Raw genomic sequence first — 17,983 nt, forward strand, 5'->3', positions numbered from 1 at the left:
GCTGTTAACATAGGTTACGCTTAACCAGTAGGTCACTCCACATCACTGTGCTCACAAGACCAAAAATAATGTATTCAGCATTATTTCAGGGAGGTAGAGTGTGTGTGTGTGTGCGGGTTGCAGATGGTTCCGTGGCATCCAGAAGTGCAGGAGACAATGGCAGCAGCTCCCTGCTTCCTCAGGAGGGATTTTTGTGGGATTTCTGAATGTCGTCTTACTCAGATGGTATTAAAAATAACTGAGACAGCAAGGCTGTAAAAGTCTCTCTCATGTGTCCCTGATCCCTCCGTGGGAGGATGTTTACTGTTTAGCCAGTATTATGGATCCTTGATATGCAATTAGGGCTTCTTTAATGAGCATTTGCAGGCTCAACACTCTGCAGTGGCACTAAGGGCTTTCTGATGTCTTCTGGTGGAACCCACATATACTTGCTCCTCCTCGTCCATGGATCTCTTAGCTGCGAAGTTATTTCCGTGACAAGACCTTGTCTGCTCTGAATGCTTTGAATCATCTCTGATCGCTGCCTAGCCTGAGCCAGAGTCTTCCTTTTGTGGTATCACAGTTGGGTGCTGCAGAATAAATACAGTGTCATGAACAGGATTCAGGCTTCAGACTGGGAAGGAGGAGGAGCGCGGTGGCAGGCTCTGAGGGGACACCTTCCATGCCACAGTGCTAATCGCAATGCAAGGCAGCATTCATCCCTCTGCAGAGAATAGCCAGAAGACCAATGCACCACATCGAGCAGGCTTAATGTGCAAGGTATGATGTTCTTTAACAGCAAGTTAGCCCTCTGCAATAGTGCAAGCATCACCTACATAGAGTGGATGCCTATGCATTAGTGTGTGTATGTATTTAGGAGATAGGATATGCCTGAGCTGGAGAGATCCTATAGCAGGTAGTTCCTATGTCCAGACTGGATCTGATCAGAACTGATGAGCCTTTGAAAATTTTCCGATATATTTCTTTTGTTCCTAAATAAGGGAATCTCAAAGCAAAAGGCATCTTCAACCATAACTAAAGTTCACCAGACCTTCACTTCCAGCTCTGCAGAATACTGCCATCAAAAATAGCACTGTGCTCTCTCCTCCTCCCCCATTCCTCACACAGGCTCGCTGACGTTGGAAAGCCGTAGGTACTGTGAAATGGAATTCAGAAGGTGCAGGAAAGCGTGGTTCAAGTCGGCCCAGCGTGCCCCGTCACCTGGTTGGCCTTGCGTGTAGGCTTCCTTGACACCTTGCGTTACTGGGAGCACTTTTCCTGAGAGCTCCTCTCTGCTCGGTCCCCTTGGCACTTGTGCGGTGGCCGTGACGAGCTCCTCGGTGCTACCTAGGGTGAATCGACCGGGAGCTCGGGATCTGCAGTGCTCCTGCATACATTGCTTTTTGCGTAGTAGGAGGAATGCCTTCAGCCCAGCCGGTGCTGAGTGTAGCCAGACGTGGAGTGTGTTTACTCGGCTAAGACAGCTGTTTCTTCACGTGGCATTAAAATTCGTATGAGGAACTGGGGCACTTCGCTCTGACTTGTTAAACATTGCTGCTCTGGACTAGTCGGGTGCTTGCAGCCCAGAAGAGGATTTGTTAATCCTCTGTGTTTGTGGATAGCTCTTGGAGAGCATGTCTGCATGGCGACGGCATGCGTGCAGCGCCGTGGAAATCCCTCGCCCGAGGAGGATGACGAGGGGACGGAGAGGCTGGCTGGGCGCGTTGGGGACCTCCAGGACTGCCGTCAAAGCTGGCAGGATCTGCTGGTCAGTGCAGGGATAAGCAAAGGCAGTTGGTGCCCGTGGCACCAGCGAAACAGCTTCTACCCCTCGCCTGCCCCTGCAGCCACGAGCACCCTGCTCCCACCACAGCCGCGTGCCAGCACCGGGCTCCAGAGTCCCTGCTGCAGCATCCTGGCTTTGCTTTTAGTTCCCTGGTATAAACCTTCTTCTGCAACAGGACATGGAAGCTAGTGGGCAACGATGAAGCAAATTTAGGTAATACAACAAGCTAAAAACCTTCCCATTGCCTCCCAACTCTGTCCTTACGACTGGGCTGCGAATCCCCCCAGTGCAATCCCTGCATCCAGTTGAGTGCAGATTACAGGTTCCTCAGACTGCCTGGCTGGAAGTTGGCACCTTTACGCTTTTCAATGAAGGCAGTAAAGCCTGGGTGCTGTGCAAGTGTGCTCAGCCCCTTTGCTGAGCTGGCTGCCGGCTGGGCTGGCTCTCCCCACAGCAGGGAATTAACTGCATTACGTTATTCCATACATAGCAATAAATTAGATTTGATTGTTGTTGTTGCATATTTTTACACGTCACACATTTAATATCTCTCTAAAAATATAAATAACATATATAACCATTAGAAATCCTTAGAATCTGGGAAGCGCCTAAGAATTTATTTGTTTCCAGGGGGATCATACATATTGTATTAAAACTATATAAAGTGTTTAATAAAATGGCAAAAATAAAGCAAGAGCGAAGGCTCTCAATCTGCACTGAGAGGAGGGAAGTGATCTTTCTTTGATGCCTATTAAATGTTCCAGCAGATGAAACCCTATATTCTGCCAGGAAATGAGTTTGCCACAAGCCGATTGGGTGCTGTCGTGTGTGCTCGACTTTACCACTGTCATTCCTCTTCTTTGAGCAGCAATACATTACGCCGCCTCCATTTTTCATTCCTCACTGCCCGAAATGCAAATTTTCTCTCTGTTGTTTATATTAGGTTTTCAAATATATGGAAATCCAGATATCTGGAGGAAAATGTCAGGGCCAGAAATACTCGTGATCTGTCTTTCCCCCAGCCTGACACTTTTCTCCATCACTTACAGGAAAGCCTGTGAGGAGTATTAACAGCAGGACAGGAGAGGGTATAGGTGTGCAGCCAGGAGCTGCAGGTCTCTGGGATATTTAGCAGCAATAGGTCTAGGATGGAGTGGTTTGCTGTTTGCAGTAATTCAATGTTTGTACAGATTTTTTCACCTCTGTAAAACTAGAAACACGTGGCCCGTGGAAGAAGAGAGCCGTATTGTGAAGGGAAGGCTGTGGATGAAAGGTGGCCGGGTGACAGCTGTAACAGGAGTCACGGGAGAGTGATGGGCTCTACCCCGTCTCTTGGAAAGCTCGCTGCTGGAGCAGCTGGGCAGGGCAGCGGTTCGTGAGCACATCGCAGACCGTCGAAGAGGGTGAAGGGGTGTCAGCCAGCTACACAGCGGCCTTCCGACTAGGAGGTCTGAGCCTGAGGGCTAAGAGAAGATCTGTGATGCTGCCTGGGTTTCAAGGACTTGCTAGAGCTGAGGAAGCTGTTGGGGGTAGCAGTCACTGGGAAGGGCTGGCGAGAGACGCCGTCCTCCTGAGCCTGGTGCTCTGTGGCTGGGTTTGCTGGCAGGACGAAGGGCTCTTCGCTGACTCTCTGCTGGGTGACAGTGGGCTTTTGCTGTCTGTCACCGTGTGCCACCGTGCCGTGGCACCAGGTGGAGGACAGGCACTGAACTCGCACATCGATGTTCCTGCTCTTAGATCGGAGAGCTGGAAATCTCAGTAAGTTGCCAGAAAGTAACAAATAATGCACTTTCAGGAGGAGTTTGTGGCCAAATTAGGCCAAACTTTTGGGAACCCCTTAAGTTTTCTCGAGTAAAAAGCAGATATACAGATACTTCAGAATAAGGACAGATGTGCCTTCACAGAGCAGAGCAAACAGCATTCGGTGCTTTTTAGCTTGAAGGTGTTTATGAATATTTCGTATCTCTCAGACTGACCTACCTTACCGCGTGGCCTCCCGCCTGGGCATCCACGGCATGCTGTGGCTTTCCCATCACCAGCTTAGTGGGCCGGGCTGTAATAAGCGCTGGGTTGGAGTAGAAAGACCTGGGTTTGCTGTGCTTTTCGGCTCAGTATTGAGTTACAGATTCTCGGAGGCCGCTCGTTCCAAAATCAGACACTCGGCGTGGCTGAGCTGTGTCTGGCTCTCGCTGATGGTACTGCTGTTTTCAAGCGTATGCCCAGCCATGGGCATTCGTACTGCTACGGGTGCTCCCGTGCTCCTGCATCTCACCGAGCTCCGCTGCTGATCTCGTGCTGGAGCAGCCGGGAAGGTTGGCATGGATTGCAGGTTAGAGGAGAGCAAACCGTGTCATTAGGCACCCTCCCATCCTCGGTGCGCTGGAGAAGTGGAGGTGCGAGAGGAAAGGACGAGGTACCGTGGATGCATGGACTGTGAATGACACACCGATAATGAATGTGAATTGCATCCATTGCTTCTCCATGGATAAGAGAGCTATTTTAGGCTCTGGCAGCTAGAGGGGATGAAGGCAAAAATTGTTGTTTCGCTTTCTTCTTGAAGATTTAGAGGACTAAACCAACCCCAGACAAAATTAGGTATTCTGAATATTGCAATCAAGTGTAGACTGTGAAACTTGTAGGACATGTTCAAGCACAGTGTCTGCTTTCATGATCAGTCAAGCTCTACCACTTGAACACATGCAAAGAAAATCGTAAAAGATTGCAGAAACAGTTACACTGAAATCTGTGTTTGAATGAAATTTATATACACAGAAATGTTTTCATCTGTTTGCTTAGCTCTGCACAAACACTCCTTCAAGCACTTACACATGCAACAGCAAAGAGGTTACAGAACTTACATACATGCCAAAGACCACAGTCTTTTTAACTAGGCATTTTAGTACCCAGCACAAAATAATACTTCTGAAATCACAGGAAACATTCTAGGATTAAGAAATAAACAAGCCAGCAAGCAAAATCAAACCGTTCCACGGAATATCGTTATCTGTCCCATTCCACATGCACACAAGGAAAGCTAGCATAGATCCCAAGTCCAGAGGGTAAGAGATTTGTACGCAACTATCCTGTTTGCAGCTCATCATGTCTGCAGGATGACTCCTCTTTTAACAGAGCCACCTTTTCAGAACTCAGTTTGCATCCTCGTAGCAGGTATATTCCTTTTCGATGTCGCTCATAAAAGCCTCAAGCATATGCTTAACTTTACGCTCCTGCTGAGCTGAAATCTCTAGTGCTTCACTTCATCAGAGCTCAACTTGTGCACAGCCACTGGCAGACTGGAAACCATTAAGTTTATTTCTCTGTGATATTGTAATGAGTTTATCATCTTCAGACTCCACTGGAGATGGCTTCCCTGCATATTTCTTCACACAGAAAGTCAGAAAAGGCTGTTCTTGAACTGGGGAGAAGTGGCCCTGGTTGCGTTGGTGTAAGTGCATAGCACTGGAGAGACCTGGACACAAACGGAAGCCTTGCCTCAGTGCTGAGCCTCCTGGCCCACGCTTCCGTGCCCTCTGCACCATGCCGTCGTGCTTTGTGCCTGACGATGTTAGGCAGACATCAGAGTCAACGCGGTGATAAGCTTACGTACCTGCGCGAGCAGGAGACAGCATTTGTGAAAACAGCTCGTACCTTTCTAATGTGCTTCTGAAATGTTACTCAAAGAGTGGTTACATGATTCAGGAACCCGTCGTTACTGTGCTCAGATTTTCCTTCCCAGAGAGAGGCAATCAGGAATGCATCTGGCAAAGGAAAATGAGATCCAGGGAAATTATTTGGGGAGTATGGTTTGCATTCTCCACAACCTCTGCGGAAGGTGGCTGTTTTTTCCCACGGAATAGTGTTAATATTCTTTGCACTTGCAGAAATAGCACCAAGGCAATTTCAGACTTCTATTCAGCTCTTCTTTCTAACACTGTACTTTTTGGCAGACTTCTTGTTCCAAACCAGTGGACCTTGTTACGCGTCAGAATGCATAATCCAAATCTTCCTTCATTGAAGAGGCAGGAGTTGGGATAATGCGTTGCATACCTGCACTCCTTTAATTACCAGCTCTAACTAAGCTGTCTGGAAGTACAAGGAGTTTTCTTTAAGCTCTTGTTTTCCTCTTTTCTCTGTCTCCTCCTCTCTTTCTCCTGCAGATTTAGTAATATTTGAACACTTTGCCCCCTCCCTAGTACCACAGCAAAGACAGAGAAGCCTCGAAGGCTGTATTCAAAGGAAGAACTGTGTTCTGGAGCCTGAGAATTAGCTAGAGTGCTGAGACCAGGTCTGCTTTGCTTCCCAGAAGAATCTGAAGAACCCCTTCCTGTGATATTTCATCACATGTAAACTTGGCTCAAAGAAGGCACAGTCTTTTTGAACACCCTGGAACTGGTCCAAGAGCATAAGAGACTGATGCTGAAAACAAGCAGGAGTCAGGGACTAGAGAGGGTTTCTAGCTCCTGCATCTGCAGTGCTAGTCCTTTTGAGTAAAGATGGATCAGGCAAGCCGAGCAGCTTTCCCGTTATCCTGAGTCCAAACATGTAGAAACAGCTAACCCATGTCTTTCCATCCCACTTTATTTCTGTGCTTTTGGCTTCCTTGTCTTGTTTCCTTTGGCAATAAGTTCACATTACAATGATCATATTAAAAAAAAATCCCTATGGATGTGTTGAGATCCTGAGTTGGAAAGCACCATGCAAGCACAAGGCACTAATACATCACACTTTAGTACAAGAAGCTATTATACACTGTCACCAGGAACAGAGAGAGAACTGTCCACAAAGTAGCTCCTAGCATATCCAGTTTTAGGTTGATAGTGACTTGGGATGGTTTTATTTCACCAAAATGAATTAGTATGGATAAATAATTTGCAGATTAAGACAATTCCTTCAGCAACACGTCTCAGACTGAGGCAAGCAGCCAGTGCTGAGAGTTAAATTATTTGCAGCTTTGCTCAGCTCTTGAGCAATATCTGTTTTGGAATAAGCTGTAATGAGACATACTGACTTCATATTGGGACACCTGGATATGAAGAGCTGAGCCACAACCTAACTACTGCACTTGACTCGTGTGTAGTCCAGAAATCAAATGCAATTCAGATTCCTTTCTGTAGATAAATTTAAGTATCTAACTCACTGGAAATTGGACTGTTCCCTTACGTATCATGCACAAGCTCCAGAGATCTGAGGAAGGGCTTCAAGTTTTCCCCTCAATTCATTGCAGGTGCAGGTGATGCATCAGAATGAAGGCTTTCTGCTGATGATCTTTACAAATAGGCCATCCATCATTAGTGAAGGTCAAGTCACAGATGATTTCCATCATTTTACAATCATATACTTCCCCCTCACATCCCCCCACCCTCAGCTGGGTCTTCAAAAGAAGGTGAGAGCCCTCTCTTGTGTATGTGTTTTCTAGCTGACTAGAGAGAGTGTTCAATGAACTTGCTAGTGTGAACAGTGGTGGAGCACCATGCATCACATTTGACTCTTTATCTCTTCAGAGGTTGAGGAAGATGAATCCTGATGATGCATGGGCAGCCCTGCAGACTGTGCCTGAACCCCCTGGTTCTGCAGAGACCCTTCGAAGCAGGGAGCAAGGAAATACTGCTCAGGGTCTTGAGAGAAAGAGCTTGCAGGGAATCTGTGGTGAAAGAAAGTTGTATATCTTCTGGTAAGGTCCTTTCCACATGCAACTTCTCCTTGAACAGTGATGGTAACCCATCTAGCTCCCTACCAGTGTGTTTAGCTTCAGCTTATGGTACCTGAGTTATTCTTGTCACTTGGTTCAGAAATACATTTGGAGGGCAAAGATGGAGATGATGTTTGCAATCAACTTCTCCAAGATATTGCTAAGTCACAGGTCTTTTAGAATACATTGGTTTCCTTTTATCTACCAGCAAGACCTGAAAGTAGGGGCCAAATGGATCATCAAACTCCCAAAGTTGGAAGAGCAGGAGAACCAGGAAAGGAGCTATTGAAACAAGAATTTAGAGTGGGTTGAGGAGATGTAGGAAGAACAAGGGAAATGTTCAGGGTGTGTCTTTGTGTTTGACCTACTTGAGTCCTGTTTTATGGGAATGAGTTTCTACGTGAGCTGATGCGGGAGCCCAGCTTTAGGAAGGAAGGAAGGACGAGCTTTCAGGGTCCGTGGTTCCTACCACGGGCTGCTGCCCGGTTCCGTCTCATCGCGTGTTGTGCGCGTGCGGGCTGGTGGGCTGGAATAAGCCCCCTCCTCAGTGTGGCAGTTGTACCCCTGTTTTCTGTCGTGGGCCAAACCAGAAAAGAAGAGCTGCTACCGAGGTGCTGTCGCCTCAGAGCAGCTCTGTCTGGAGCGCACAGGCGATTAAATGTGTCATGTGTGCATCATCTAAATTAATGTTGCTAAAACAACAATGCTATTTTTAATATTTAAAGAGCCTCTTTGAAGAATAGGAGAATCTGTCACCTTTCCTGGTGGATTTGAATCTTGTGTTCTGAGAGTTTTTCTTCTCTGATTAAAGGACTTGGCTGTGCTAGGAACAGCTCCCCGTGACGTGTTGGGGGTGGGGGGCTGAGACGCATCTCGGGGAGCAGCTCCCGTCTGCAGTGTCTGAGGACTCAGCCAGGCTGGTTTTCGAGGCAAGGGCTTGCTTTTGTGGGTTCCTGCCCGGAGCATCATCCTGGTGCCAGGAACCCGGTTCAGCTGCCCAAACTGCTTCCCTCAACGCCAGCACCTCGCTGTCTGCGCCTGGATGCCCACGACCGTCTTGGCGTGGTGAGCCCCGGGGTGTCTGGGGGTCTGCGGCACTATAGTGGTGATGCTCTTTGGCTTACAGTTTTTCGGGGGTAGTTTCATCCACCACCTCCGTCTCCACTCGCTTCCCCATCCTGTGGCTCTGCGAAGAGGATCTCCCGAGTGCTGTTTCCTGCTGCGGGCAGGCTACGGTCCGTGCTGAACCTTTCGGGTCCCTTACGATGCGGGACGGGCTGGATCCTCCCTTGGGCCTGGGCTCCTGGCTCCACGGCACACCGAGCTCTGGCCAAGGAGGCTCTGAAAGGGGCATCCGGGTACCCTTGGGTGTCTTTGGGTGCCTGTGGTGGGCTGAACTTGCTCCACAGGGAGCAGAATGTGTTTTACCAGGTTCTTCCATTTAGCTTGCATGCAGTCCCGCGCTGGCAGGCAAGGGAGAAGCTCCAAGAAGTCCGTGAGAGGGATGGAGGCAGCGAAGGAGAAGCTGCATCTCCCTCTGTGCTGGAAGGAGAATGAGCTCACTGGGAAGGTGCCCTCGCCCTGGGGACAGGAGCACCCGGGCTTGGCTTTGATCTCTTGCTGTTTGTTTCTCTCTCTCCTTCTTGTCTGACCCATCCCTCACCCAGCAATTTTCTACTTTTCCTTTCCAAAGTCTCTTCCGAACATCCAGATGTGGCAGGATGCCTGTCTGAGCCTAACCTTGACTCAGACCAGTTGCTGATCTCTGTAATTAGCTGTTTTCACACGTAGGCCATGTGCAACATCTAAGAGAGGTGCAGTCGGTGCCGAGGGTGGGTGTGTTCCTCCGTGTGCCTTGCAGGCTGTACACTTGTTTATATCGCAGTCCGAGATTTGCCTCTCCCTGGTCCACATTCAGCTCGTGACCCCTCGAATCCAGATCCCCTCCTCGCAGAGCCGCTGCCCGCCCGGCCGTCCCGCCGGTGTTTGTGCAGCTGGCCGTTCCCGCTGAGCTGAGCACTGCAGCCTGTAGTCGTCTCTGCTGAATTTCATCTTGATTTTTTTTTCCTTTCAGACCAGGCCTCCAATTTGTCAACATGGTTTTGAGTTCTAATATCCTCCCAGCGGTCTCATATTCCTGGATAGCCATAAGTCTTCCGCAAATTTAGCTTGCATTCTCCCTTTCCTCCAAAATAGGGTTAGTGGAACAGGGAACAGCGTCCGACCCACCTCCCCCCCGCAGACGTCCGAGGGATCCCACGCGCTGTTGACTATTGACATTTAACACGAGGAGCTTTTCAGGTGAGCAGTCCTGTGCACGTGTGTCTAGCGGGCTTTGCACCTCCCCTGGACTTTCACCCAGGTGACGTTGGCTTGTGAACGAGGAGCAGGAGCTGGCTCTGATGGAGGAGCGCTCTCGAACGCGGACTCGCGGTGCCTCTTCCTCGCTGTTAGAAATGTGTCTTCCTGAGCCGAGTGCCTGGAAGGCTGGAGGAGAAGGGGCTGTTGTCAGGGACTCGGGAGTCTGGAGTAGATATTAATGTTATTGGAGGGAAAAGACTATTAGGATTCTGTAGCTCTGAAAAATACATAAGTCTGAAATAAGACTAATGAGACATTTACTGGTGCGGTTGGGTTGCATTAATGACCCTTCAGAGGATACAATTGCAAAAGGCTTTCACTGTAATTACCACACTAATGATCAGCAGTGACATCATTTTAGACCAAATGCGATGCTTGTTTTGGATGCGTTTCAAAATCCCAACTTCTCTGCGGCTGGCGTGTTCGGCCCATCAGCGTTATTGCCTGTCTCCCCGCTCTGTGACCATCGTTCTTAGCTGCCTCTTTGGCTACTGGCTTCCATCCAGCCTGGCCCCAAAGTCCAGCATTCCTCAGCTTTTTAAGGTGCTTCGGGGACTCTGAACTGCAATTTGTCAGCACCAGCTCGGTTCCTAGCGCTGGGCATGGATTGAAAGAGGAGAGGGGCTGGGGGAGGGTCACAGGCCTCCTTTTATTCCGCAGGCATCCTTAAAAGGCTTTTAATAAACAATGATTTATTATCTCCTGGCATGGCCCGGAGCACATCTGCGCTTGTAACCTCTGGACAATACCTGCTCTTGGGTGCACGTCTTGCAGCCGGTGGGGACAACCTGACTCACGTCTTCCCCAGCTCCTCTGGGCTTGGAGGAAGATATTAATTAACCTCATTATCTGGGATGATTTCAGCACCCCAGCCGAGCCCGTCGCCCGCCGTGAGGCTGACGGGGCCCAGCCGCTCGCTGCCTGCGCGTCGCCGGCAGAGGTTTGGGTGTTTGCCCCGGCGCGTCCAGCCCTGCCGTCGGGGATGCCCGGCCGAGAGCGGGGCGGCCGCAGGGTACCGTGTCCCCCTGTGAGCCCCCCCTCCCTGGGCACCGCGCCTGGCTTTGCGTCTCTCTCTTGCCTGGCAGGACTGTGCTCTTACCTGGAGCAGAGCTGGGTGCTCGGTGGTGAGCCCCGAGCGTGTGCGTGCCCGGTCACCGTGCCGCCCCGTCCCTCCCCCTGCGCCGGCGGCTGGGAGCCGGATTGACAGCGGCTTGTTAAGCCTGACAGAGCATCAACTTTTAAGGAGTCGGGGAAAGCAGGGCTTTTTAATTAAAAAAAAAAAGAAAAAAAGGCAAGTCATGATTTCTGCTTCTCCTGTTCGGTCCTTCAGGAAGCAGCATTCCTGCTCGAGCATTTAACAACATCAGGTTGATAGCCCTGTCATCTGTGCCCAAAGGCGACTGCTCCCTGCCCGGCCCTCCCGCCGGGCTCTGCCTTTGAAGGCGGGAGCGCTGCTGCGGGAGGGTCCGCAGGGACCTTCCTCGTCCTTCCCGCAGGCTTGTGGTTGTCACCAGTAGATACCCAGCCAGGCTCGTGTTGTCCGCTTGTCCTCGGCAGCATCCTGGAAAATAGCGATACCAGGTCCTGATCGCGGAGGTTCGTTCCCAAAAGGCGTACGATCAGGCCGGGACACCTTCTTTGTGATTCACAGTCACGCTCTGGAGACTTGCAATTTATGCAAAACGTTGAGCAACCCTTTCATTCTCTACCTGTGATTTTTTGACAGGTGTGTGGAGAAGTTTTTCTTATTGTTGAGCTAGCTCTGTCTTCAAAGAGGCTAATGGTAATCGGCAGTGTTGTTTCAGGTGGAGGCACTTACGACTTTTAGCCGTAAAACATGGGCCTTTATAATCAGGGCAACAGAGAGGAGCATTTAATCTGGAAAGAGAAGAAAAAAGGCACAAACATCCATAATCACTGACTTCCTTAATTCCTAAAGTCTCCTCAGTCCATCTTGTACTTGGTTGCCTGTGTGTTTGTCAGCGTGTCTGACTGCTGCAGCGGAGGTTGCTGCCGAGCAGGACAGTCGTGCACCGGCTGCCTCCCGGTCCCCAGCCCACCGGCGATCAGCCCCGTCCCTGCCGAGCCCCTCGGGTCAGTACGTGCAGTCTGGGCTGGCTGCAGCACCCAAACCAGGCTCAGCCCCCCCTCTTCTCCCGTATGTGCCTAGCTAATACTCAAACCTTTGATTTCATTTCTGAATAACCTCATGATGGAGCTTTTGCAGAGCAAGATTTCTCCATTTCAATTCCACTGCCTTTGAAAATCCTAATGGTGTTTGAAGAATGTTGTCAACAACATTTAGAAACAGCTCAGAAATCCCTCCTGCTCCTGCTTTGCAAGCCAGGTTGGAGGTGCTGGGAGCGCAGGGCTCGGGGGCCGGCGTGTGCCCCGGGCTGCCCCGCGCCTCCCCGCAGCGATGTCCCCCGTGTTTCAGGCTGCTTTCATTTGTGGGGCTTTGCGTTCTGTTGCAGTGCGGGTGTGAAATCTCATTTGCTTCCTTCTCCGAGGTCTCTGCCTCCCTAGTAACGTTGGCTCAGGCGGGAGAGGATGCCGGCAGAGGTTTGCAGCTTGCTGTTCGCAGCCGGCGACGCGAGAGGGGGAGCACGAGCCCTGGCGCCGTCGCGGGGGGGACTCGGAGGTGGCAGGGCAGGTGCCCCGGGGCCCCGGCACGGGACCTGAGGGCAGCTTTGCTCGCAGGATGGACGCCCGGGGCGCCTGGCCGTGCCGCTGTGCCGGAGCTCCCTGCTCCTGGGCTCCGCGCTCGGAGCCGCTCCCCTCCTCGCCTTCCCGGCAGACCGGCTGCATCGCTCAGCTAATGCACGCGTGGGCAAGCGGGGGGCTGTACTGGGGGCTGCGCTCCCGCGCGTCCTGAGACGGCCCTTTCTCAGCAGAACGGTGTTCCTAAGTCACGCTCAGCGTGCGATGCTCTGTAACCCCAATGCAGATCCTCTCTGCTGCGCTGCTGGAAGAGGGTCTTTATTCACCTCCTGGTAGCTGAAAATAATCTGCTGGACCCATTTTCCAAAAATGGGAAAGGGAGAGTCTGTGAAATCAGTGTGTGATGGGATTTACTAATTTCTTCACATTTTGATGGGAAATTATTGTTTAATTTTAATAAGAGCATTTCATTTTGATTTTATCCTATCCTTTTGACTTCTGAAATAGAAAATACAGTCAGAGAACTGAAGCTGTAAAACTCAAGTGTAATGTTTTGAAAACCTGTGTTTAAAAAATTAATTATAATTAAGAGCAAAATCAAGTTTCAGTGTCTTGGAAATCTCCATGAAATGGAAATGCTACTTTTGTATCTGTGCTATTTGTAATACATAAGTCCAAGAAAGGAAATTTGGCCTTTCTAAAGGTCCTAGTGAACTACCCATTTCTTCCTCAGCGCTATATTTTAGAGCTAGTGCAGTCAGGGTTTGACTAGGAAATGTATATCCATCGCAGTGGTGCATATAAATTTGGTAAGTAATTTCTGCTGGATGGTACCAGCTTTAGGGGGTTTTAAAGTCAGATTTGCATCTTAGACTATTTTTGCTGAAACATTTGAACTTCAGTCCATGACTCAGTGCGTATCTGTGCAGTGAGTGCAGAACTCCTGCTGTGCCCCGGGTCCCGCAGCCCTCGCAGATGGGTTTGCTACAAGTATTTCTGGGTGCTGTGCAGTTCTTAAACCGTGTACATATACCTAGTCCAACACATCATGGCCATAACAGTAACTTTCATCTTTGCAAATAAATGATTAAGTGAAAGGATTAGAAAACTCCCTAGGTGTCTTGTCTCTTGTGCTGAAACCCAGCTCTCAGGGTAATATAATACTCCGTGACTGTCTTCTGGTGGGTTCATTTTGGTCTTGTCTGCTTCCATAGTGCCTCTAATGCCCCCAGTCTTATGTTATGAGACATAACTTAGCTTTGGATGATGAATGTGTTGGGGAGGACATACCAGCTGAAACTGTCCATGAAAACACTTCTTAATATTTTTTAATTCTTCCCAGATTGGAATTAAGAAAATGCCCAACTGGACACAGCTGGAAATCTTTCCAGTAAGTCCATTTTCTGAACAAAAAATCTTTGTTTGCAGGTTTCCAAAGGAAAGCAAGCACGTTTTTAGGGCCTGCAGGCACGTTTCGATTCACTTCTCCCTCATCAGTGCCAGCTTTGGCGAAGATGCGTGCCCTGGCACGGCAGCGGTCCTTGGTCCCGGTACCCGCAGAGCAACCAGCTTGTCCCTTTGCACTTTCCTAAACGCATCCCGGCGTTACCTCATCTCCTGGTCGTCCCTGTGTAGTTGTCTGATACACTAATGGGATGTTGTTTCTGAGGTTTTTGGCTGACATCTCAGTGCCGGGAGCCGTGTCAGAGCTTGTCTAGATTTTGCCGTCCCTTGACGGAGGCACTGAGCAAGGTCTCAGGTCCTGCCTCGACAGAACCGCGCACAGCGTTTTGTTGATCCTGGCCTCAACCGAAGGGCAGGTAGCACCTGCGCAACTGAGACCTTGGTTTCTAATCTTCAATTTCCTTGTTTTCCTTTTGTATGTGCCTCTATATAGCTCCGTCCATGACCCTGTGAAGTCTGCATCCGTTCGGCTGGTCCAGACTCACCGACCAGTTTCTCCTCTGGTCCGTCCTTGCGTCCGGCTCTGGAGGTTTATAGCGCTGGTACCCGCCGCTAGCGCCTGCTCGTTTGCGGGCTTTAACGGGGAGGCTTAGCTGCTCCCGAGTCTCCAGCCCCCGCAGGTGCCGTGGCTGCAGAGAGGAGCAAGGGGGAGTGGGGGGATTTTTCGATTCAAGGTCTGCTCACTGCTTGAGCGATCAACATCATTTCCATACTATAATTACATTGCCCAATCCTCTCCTGATTTTACTGCTATCTTGTACGGCGTCCCGGTTGTGAGTAATTTAAAGCTATATGAGATGTCAGGCTCTGTGAAACAATCACCCCTCAAAGAAATATGGTCTGAGATAATAATTGATAAGTCCCATTAGGCAGCGGGGCCTGCTGTTTCCTACTTGGCCTCTGCAGAGACGGCCTTGTTGATTCACTTAACGCAGATTTTGTCACTCGGCGTCACTGGGAGAACAATGCACCGCGGGTGTGCACGGCGGGCCCGGGGTGACAGCGGGAGCGGGGGAGCGGGGTGATTTCTTACCTGGGGGCAGAGCAGGGGTAACCAGCGCGATTCCACGTCCTCCATTCCAGCATTCCGATATTTCAGGCTGATTTATGAGTGTGTTTTCACATGAAGCATATTATGAGTATTCGTTACCACCTGTATTTGCTCTATTGGTTTTGTCTCGGCAGTTTCGTCTCGTTCCCATCAGCAGTCGTGAAATCCTCGGAGGCGTCTCCGCTGCCGCCCGTCCTGTGCTCTGCCTGCTCCTGATGTCAGCCTCCCGCTTGGACATCCTCTCCGTGAGACATCCTCGTTAGATAGCTTCCTCTCTGGTACCTGCTTTCTCAGTCCAAAGTTGGCTGAATGATTGAAAAGCCACATTTATTTTTGAAGTATGTCATAAGGGCTCTGCTGTGATCAGCTTTGCCAGACAGTGTAAATTTGAGCGGAATTGTCAATTCCTTCAAGTTGAGCACACACATACCTACACGTGTATGGGCGGGGGTATGTAAATACACACATACACGTGCATATGTCTAAGAGGACCGTCCCAGCACCTGCGAGCTGCTCCCGGGCTGCGGCTGCTGACGGGCGATGCAGGGCTCGCCGGGCGAGGGGCTCCTCCGGCTTTTTCATGGCTGTGCCGCTTACAGACTCTCTTCTTTTAAACTTTTAGATTTTTAATTAGCGAAGAGAATGCAAACTTAATTTTTTGTTGCCTGGAAGATAGGAAAGGTCTTGCCCATGACAACAGAGTGACTGATGAATTATGCAAGCAGCAAGGGAAAGGCTGGCTTTTTTTGATGTGCTATTTTATAATTGCATAAACTACTGCATTCCTGAATTGGGCAAACGTTATTTTACACATTCAGTAACCTTTAAAAAATGGTGACAGCTAATTTATGATGTTCTGTAACAAAATTACAACAAGAATTTTAAAAAGTCTACCAAACTTGGGCGTTCTCTCCAGAAAATGTGAAGAGTTCAGAATTTCCATAACAAGAATCTAGCTACTTTATGGAAACTGAATATTGTTTGTCTTTGCATTTAGGCACATATACCACAAATTAGAAGATATGCACATGGAAGTCTTAATTAAGGGAGGTTTTTTTTCTCTTTTTTAACTTTTCAGAGCAGGTTTGTCTCGTACGGTGGGACGGGATTCAGCTTAGTGCAGCCCTGATTGTGACACCTGCAATTAAAAATGAGTATTCAGTGACTCGTGGTGGGCATTGGGGTGGGATCCGGGGACGTTCTGCCTTCCAGGCGATGGAGGTGTTGCTGGTAACAACAGCAAAACAAAATGCCTTCCCAGAGGGAATTTCTGTATTTCACATTTTTTTCTTTCATCCTGAATTGGTTCATAGAAATGGAAATCTCTGTTTCACAGAATGGAAATTCTGGAGAAATGTTCTAATTCATAAACAGTGAAACAATCTTATTTGAATGACACAATTTGACAGATGTTAAAATAGTAAAATAAAATGTAAAAAAAAAAAAAAAAGAAATATACCATAATTCATTACTGTCTTTGAAATGTTTAAGAGAGTGAAGAAAGTCAAAACGGATCAGTCTTGATCTTGGATTATTTCATTGAAAAATTCATCAAAATATGAAAGTCCCGGTGGAGTGTTTTGATGCGGATGTAAAAGCACTTTTGGAGAAAACATCTGTTGTTAGAATGATTTGGTGGTTTCTCTAAACAGCCCTGGAAGCTGCTCTTCTCGGCAGCCTGCGACGGGGAGCCTGGCCTTCGGCCGCTGGTTTGCATCGCATCCCATCCCACCCCTGGCCGGAGCCCGCCAGGTTGGTGCCCGCGGGCCGGGTCGGCGCTGCCCTGGCGAAGGGGCGCTGGGGACGGAGACGCTGCTGCTGCTCGGTGCAGGTTGAGCACGTGCCCAGCTCGGCCCCGCGTGCGGTGCAGCGCTCCTGTGCCAGGGCATGGTTTGCAGTCCTGCGTTGCATAGGTGATGGACGCTCACCGCGCCAGCACACGCCCGGGTGCACAGAAGGGACCATCCTCCCGCTCGTGCGGCTCCATTAGAGAGCTGCGGCAGGAAAACAAAAATGCAAATGTTTATCTGTCTCCGCTCTCCCTCCAGCCTTCAGTGCTGGTGAAAGCAGCTTCACAGACGCAGGCTCCGTCGCCTCCCCAGAGGAATCGCAGCGCTGTTTTGTAAGCAAAGGTAAAACTCTTTGCCACGCAGCTACTGCGAAAGTTTTGACAAGAAAGCAGCCGCTTTCACAATACATGGGTGGTGCACGCTGATCAGAGCTCAGTCCCGTTTCTCGGGGACAGGCGTAACCGCAGACCGGTGTCACTGCAGTGACCGAGCCGTGCTGCGCCGCGGCTGACCCCCCCGGCACCCGCCTCGCTCGCCAGAGCCGCTTCCTCGGGAGAGCTGCAGCCGGGCAGCCCTAAGGAGCCATACCTTAGTGCTTCTGAGACTTGGAGCTGGTCGTTTGGAAGCAGTGTGCTCCTCTGGGATCCCTTGGTAAACGCAGCGGCAGAGCTGGGGAGATGTCAGGATTTCCCTTTCTCTCTTTGTCACAATTCCATGCTTTTCTACTTTGCACAATTCTGTACTTTTCGGTAGTGGAATTTAAAAAATTTCTGACTTCTTCAGGATTTTGCTTTTCTCCTTAGCTCGCTGCAAGCGTATCTTGCATTTTTCCTTTATTAACTGTATTTTTAAAGATTTAAAAGAATGGCAATAATTGCTTTACATTTTACCTTAAAATGTCTCAAGTCCCTTTCCTCGCTTTCACTATATATCACTTTTGCTTATAAATATGTTCACAGATGATGAACACAAGCGTGACCGCACCGTGGCCTGACCCGCTCCGGTCAGTGGGACGGGGAGGAGTCGGAGGCTCCGCTCGGCTGCCGGCCGTCCCGGAGTGCCGCAGACACGAGGTATGTCGCAGGGCTCCTCCGCCAAGCCGCCTGCCAGGATTAGCCTCAGCAAATGTGCATTTTGCCACTTGTCACTCTCCTGCCCAGAATTTCGAATGTTTTATAGCCTCTGTAGTGGATTTACCTGCT

General features: G+C 49.7%; 1 long non-coding RNA gene across 9 annotated transcripts in view; it reads left to right on the forward strand.

Annotated features, from left to right (window-relative positions):
- LOC112989030 (uncharacterized) overlaps positions 1 to 17,983 on the forward strand; it is a 107,933-nt gene that overhangs the window by 77,539 nt on the left and 12,411 nt on the right. For 3 of the 9 annotated variants that reach the window (XR_010392006.1, XR_010392012.1, XR_010392010.1), the window contains exons 1-5: positions 9,517 to 9,755; positions 13,819 to 13,866; positions 14,374 to 14,443; positions 15,126 to 17,123; positions 17,741 to 17,854. This is a non-coding gene — a long non-coding RNA (uncharacterized LOC112989030). Of the gene's footprint in view, positions 1 to 9,516; positions 9,756 to 13,818; positions 13,867 to 14,373; positions 14,444 to 15,125; positions 17,124 to 17,236; positions 17,433 to 17,740; positions 17,855 to 17,983 lie in introns of those variants that run through there. The other 6 variants (XR_010392011.1, XR_010392013.1, XR_010392014.1 and 3 more) reach the window with 6 other exon arrangements.

This window comes from Dromaius novaehollandiae, chromosome 17, assembly GCF_036370855.1.
Source record: "Dromaius novaehollandiae isolate bDroNov1 chromosome 17, bDroNov1.hap1, whole genome shotgun sequence".
Taxonomy (NCBI): Eukaryota; Metazoa; Chordata; class Aves; order Casuariiformes; family Dromaiidae; genus Dromaius; species Dromaius novaehollandiae.